Here is a 6,303-nt window from a genome sequence, read left to right as displayed (position 1 = left end):
TGACTGGACGTCAAGAACTGCATACGAGGTCGATACTGACTCTTTCTGTAATGAGGTTTTATATTTGTAAAAGCCGGGGAAAGCGATTTAAAAATCCATCACAATGTAAAGTCTGTGGGCCGAGCGGGAACTCTACTGCGCATATCCAACAGGCCGGGATAACCAGGAAGTAAACCCAGAACCCATAAAACAGTTTATTATTCACTAGGTGATAAATCTGTATGAATCTGTGCACCTGACAACAGTCAGGAAGCATCGCTGCTGCATGCTCACCTGTGTCTCTGGGTCGGGTTGCCAGGTATGACGACACATATCCCCAAACACAGAAAACTGAAAAAACTCCAATAAGATTTGTATCACTGTGGCATCAGGAGATTAACAGGAGCTCCAGTGAAGATTCCAGTTTAAATTAAGGTGCAAATAACATCAGTTCTTTTTTTTATACTCCTCATCTACTTTCCTGCAAATGTCTCGATATGTTATGCGAGGTGCAAAACTTCTCCTGACTTTCCGTCGACACACAGTGAGGGTGAGTAGATACAGACTGAATGTTCATTTTTGGGTGACCTCATCCTTTACACTGTAGCTCCAGAGTACATAGTTGGTGCACAGTCAGACACTAGTGTGCTGTCAAGGCTCCATAGTTTCATTATCTGCCAAACACAAGATATCATGCAGCACCTTTTAACTGATCAGATGTCGGGCTGACTGCAGTCAAACCTGAGCATGCTGCAATGAATACCTCAGCAAATTGAAATATGGTTAAACATAAATGATAAATAATTTCTCTATTGCATGAGTGGATATAAAGGTTATTATAAGTGTGTCTACTACTGATAATGTAGCTACAATTTTTTTATACTGTTAATGCAGTGATATTTTATTTATAGTACAGGACCTGAGAAATGATTTAAAGAGAAATTGAAAAATGTTGCTTAGTCTTAAGACTCTGGTGGACCAGCGCAACACTTCCCTGCAGTGTGTCTCAAAGCTCGTCCGACGGGCATCTTTAAATCCATCAGAACCGGTCAAAGTCACAGACGAAAGTGCGCCGACGAAAATGACTAATGCGCCCGGTGGGCCTCATCCTTTCTCGGATCACAGTTTAAAAACACATCAGTCGTGCTTCTCTGCTCCTCATTATATCCGTGTCTGCCTGCAGGAGGTGTAGGGGATGGAGATCAGCCGCCTGGTCAGTTCTCAAAGCATGTTTTCACTTGAGTTTGTGACTCATTTGTAATATGTTGGGGGTTTTTTTTCAGTCATGCCTTCTGCAGAAAACATGAATATTTATTATGACAACATTTCACGTGTGTTGTGAGATGTTGATCGCAAGTCAATCAAGCACTTTCAAAAACTGTTTTTCTCATGTAAATTGATTGGAAAAGAGCGGGAAGTTGCGCGACAATAACCTTCCACAGAGCGTCTAAACGGCTTTGAAAATCTGTTTCCTCGACATTCAAAACACATCAAAGGCTCTTTCTTCGTCGCCTCTGGGAGATCACTGAGGATATAGGCTCGTCTCTTGAGGCAAACACACTATCACATTTGGAATTTCTCATCATGATTATGACTGGAGTCGTATCTCCCCCCCCCCAAAAATGCGTTTCTGAAACAGGTGAAATATTAGAGGCGTTTGTGCTGCTGCGGTGCTGAATTCAACACCCACACGACAAACCGGCCTGGTGTATGACACTAATAACATGTTCCTGAGGCAAATTAGCCAGTTACATCTCACTGAATTAGCCTGTTGGCATATTACATTTAGGTCCGCCTTTATTTCTGTTGCGGATTAATTAAAAGATCCAATCAGGTGATGATCTCACATTGCTGAATCCGTTTTCTTTTTCTGTCTGGCACACACACACACACACACACACACACACACAGAAGGCTCAGAGGCGACAGGAGGAGAAAATATTAACAGGGTTTCAACCAAATGAGTTCCACTGAGATCCTTTCAGAAATAAGTCAATATTGAATCTAATATTTGATTAAATCGTGAATGTTCTGCTTAATCCGGAAGTTGGAGATATCAGTCAGCGGTGACGGAAGATCTATTACTTTAGTAGAACTAACGAAAAGCTTATTATTATTATCATTTTTAAAAAAAATACTATTAAGATTTGAGGAAAAGAAAGACCTTCTCTGGAGCAAAATCAAACAAACTGACCTTAAAGGTCAAAGCACTTTCATATTATTTTGATTTGTTTATTTTGTTATAAAGGTGGCGGACCCTGCCACCTCTCTAGCTCCAAAGTAGGGGACCTTATTGCCCTCCGAGAACAGCTTGTTTATTCAGTTAGTGGAAAAAGAATATTTCTGAGTTTGTATTATGACCTCTATTAATTCCTAGTCTGAATTTCTTCTCCAAAACTACACAGTGCCCCTTTAAAGGTCAAATATTTGGGATTTTGGAACATTTAATAGCGGCAAACAACTACTATGTAAAGCTCCAGTGGAGTGATGGAGTCAGAGAACAGAGAATGACAACACCCCTCCTGTGTCTGGTGTGTGTTTTGGTAGCCAGCTGAACTGTACAGTAAGACATGTTTCTGAAAAATAAATTTTCAAGTGTACCAAATGTACCAAAACATTCCTTGAGTAGATAATGACTGAATTTTCTTTTTTTTGGGTGAACTTATCCTTTAAGTAAGAAAGTTTGCTGTGTAGCAACAGAACATTGATTCATATTTATATTCATCATCTGCAGTGTGGAGTGGCAGTGAGGGGTTGTTTACTTCACCTCCAACTACTTTATATTCTGCCTGGTAACTAAATCTATAATAACACATCATCATCATCATCATCATCATCGTCATCATCATTTATTAGACGTTTCATATGTTTCATCAGCATCTGTAAAGCAACCGACGCTGCCAAAGAAAGTGCAGCGGAGCATGAAGCGACCGTATTGGCTTTCACAATGTGGCGAAGGAGCATAAAATGGAAATGCTTAAGTGAAGCAGGAACGCCTTCATCCGCCGTGACACCTGCTCACCTGTGTAGGCGTTTGTGTGTGTGTGTGTGTGTGTGAGAGAGAGAGAGAGAGTTATTTACAGTCATTTCAGTGTGAATGGACTGTGGCCTCTGTCTCCCTCTCACTCTCGTCTGCCACACCTGCTTATCATCAGCATTCAGCACACCTGTCTGATATCAGGGCCCAGTCCTCCACGCCACAAAGACCCTGCTGCTGCTGCTGCTGCTGCTGCTGCTGCTGCTGCTGCTGCTGCTGCTGCTGCCACCAGGCTCTGACCACACTCGCCAAGCTGCAGCGTCTGTTTTCTGCTTCCCTGTGCAGCATCGCCAGCCCAGCCAGTCTCCCTGACCTCCACCTGGAAAGCCAACCGCAGCCACTCGTGTTCTTTCCCCCCTGCAAACCGAACGCCCAGCCAGCCAGAGTAAATTCATTCAGCACCTAACCTATTTCCCTCTGGAGTCTCGCTTTAGGGTCCAGCCACGGCCCCCCGACAAATGCCCACAATTACTGGTGCACTTGAATTAATTGAAGCCAACTGCTGTAAGAGGGCGATGAAAAAATCTGTTGACACATTGCAAAATAACAGTTTATTTATAACCGCAGCTCCAACCAGCTGGTGTTGTGGTTTATGGTTTAGCTCAGTTGGTAGAGCGAGCATCTCCTGTACAGAGGCTTCGTCCTCGCTGCAGTGGCCCTGGGTTCAAGTCCCGGCCTTGGGCCCTTTGCTGTGTGTCACTCCCCCTCTCTCTCATCCTGTTTCCTGTTGTATCTGCAGCTGTTCTATTAACAAAGGCATACAGGCCAAAAATATATACTTAAAAAGAAAAAAAAAAGAGATGGTTTTAGCCATCTGTGACTTTTAAAATGTCAAAATTTAGATCAACCAAGAGAAAAAAGTCCAAATATTCCGGGAAAAAAGTTGCATTTATGAGGTAAAATGCCCAAATTTTGAGGAAAAAAAACTGAAGTTATGGGATTATTACGGGATTATTAACAATTTTTGAGTCTATCCAGGAGAACAGCGTATTAATTACTGCAGCTCAAACAGGCGTCTACACTTAACTGCTGTTAAATGTAACTCCAGAGGAAGACGGTGTGAAGGATGACTTAATGTTTGGTGCTGAAATTGAATGGCTTGATTGCAAATGGTCCTGAAGTAATGAAACCAGGAGAGAGGGGCACCGCCTAATTGCAGGCTAATGGTGCAGCGGAAATCAAAAGCACATGATCTGATCTGCTGAACGCTCTCAACGTCTCCTTTTAAATCAATATTAATTAGAGGTTGGAGAAAGCTCTCTGAAGCAATAATTAATGGGACAAGTCGCGCAGACACTTAGAGGGATTTTGTGTTTGTGCCTGGCTTGTAAGATAACAAATCAAATTCATCTTAAGTGCACTCACGGAAGTTGCACTTGACATTAAAACATGCACTTTGTGTGTGTGTGTGTCTGTGTGTGTGTCTGTGTGTGTGTCTTTCTGTGTGTGTGTGTGTGTGTGTGTGTGTGTTTTTGTGCTACAACCTTAAAAAACAAAAAAGGTTGTGGAATTAAGTCAGACAAGCTCCTCTGATATTTTTATTAACGCCTTAACAGAATAAAACAAAAACTAATTAAAAGCATGAATGCATTTTTAAAGTGGGCTTCAAAAATCCTTTCAGAATAATGTATTCCCTCCAGTTACTCTTGATCACTTTGAGGCATTTTGTTATGAATGAATTGATGACAATGCACGCTGTAAAAAGTCTGTAATTATAGGATTTCTGTTTCCCGCGTTTTCCTCGTATGCACAAAAATATCCATAAGATAAAGTGAAAAAAAAACAAAAGAACTGAGTGAATTTACATGTTTAATGTAAAATAACAGTGAACGAAAACATTTTACAGAATACTCATTTTCTTCCACATAAATAAAACGTTACATTCAAGTTTTACACGTCGGCTGTAATTACATGTATCAAATCAGATAGAACAACAGTAAAGGAAGTGGTGGTGGGTCTGTAGTTACATGTAAAAATAGATTTGTTTGATAAATGACAGATATCTTGTTGAGGTATGGAAGTTCTCACAATGTTAACCTTTCACTAAACATGGTTTTTCATCATCTAGCGAGCAAATCTAGGGAACAGCTTCACTGTGGAGGGATGTAAGAGAGTCTACGACAGCCCACAGCGATGGACGTCTCATGAAACAGAAGGTGAAGTGTTCGTTTCCCGCTGCGTATTTACACGTTTCCTGTAAAAGCAATCAGTAGCCAAAAGCTTCGGCACTCAATGTGTTTCCCCCTCGCCATGCAGCTACATGTCGAAGTCGTTGACTCCGTCTGACCGGGGAGCGCTCAGTAATCACAGATAATTAGCTGAGTGATGACATGGATCGCCAAACACAACCCGAGCGGGACCTAACGCAGCATCCAAGATCAATGTCTGCCACTTTGGTGACAGGGAATCCAGTGAAAAGGTGGTTTTGTCGCCAGGTTTGGTTCTTGGCGACCCCGGGCCTAAAGTGACTGAGCTAATCGGACGGCTAACGTTAACTTTGCGAAAAAAACGAGCAACTAAAACCAGCTTAGCTCCTTCTTTAAATCACCTCGGTACTGGATTCCCTGTCGTCAGACTAGTCACAGCTGGTCTCGGAGTTTGTCTTGTGAACTCGACATGGCCGAGTTCACTTGGAGCCCAGGAAGAGTTCCAGGCCTTGAAGCCAGTTTTCATAGTGGTCAAAATGCGTAATTACAACGTCCAAAAGGGCCCAAATATACTTTTTCCGTAATCTAACTTTGTGAAAGAAGCGTCTGTGAAGCGGTGGATGCACTTTTTTTTAAGCGTCACCCCCAACCTCTGTGAAAAGATTCATTCGACTGTCATAATTTGATCCATTCCATCCAATTAAATTTGGAAAGTCGAGAAGAAGCTGCACAATTGAATTATGTTATCCCCAAGCACGTTAGCTTGATGCTAAACCGATCTGCGGAAGTCTCACGCTTTATGGGCCCCACGGAGCGGAAGATCCGGGTGATCTTATCGCCTGAAAGTGGAGCTTTATCGGCTTCATGCGCCTCTGAGCAGCTCTGACAGGAATCAACAGGACTCTGCCTCCAACACTGTGTCCACACTTTGATGTGACATCCTTGCTCGGTGCCTGGTGCAGGTAAATAAGGCCATGTGTGTTCATCAGGTAACTCAGTCAGTGGGTTCAAGCAGAGCAACAGAAAAACACAAAACACTTCCTCCATTAAATACATTTCATATCTGTTCCATAGAAATCTGCAACTAAAGTCTTGAATGTGGGTTTTTGTGCAGTAATCAGAGAAACACTTTGGACATGG

Source organism: Acanthopagrus latus, chromosome 12 (assembly GCF_904848185.1).
Source record: "Acanthopagrus latus isolate v.2019 chromosome 12, fAcaLat1.1, whole genome shotgun sequence".
NCBI classification, from domain to species: domain Eukaryota; kingdom Metazoa; phylum Chordata; class Actinopteri; order Spariformes; family Sparidae; genus Acanthopagrus; species Acanthopagrus latus.
The sequence above is the reverse complement of the archived record's forward strand: the minus strand, read 5'-3'. Positions refer to the sequence as shown.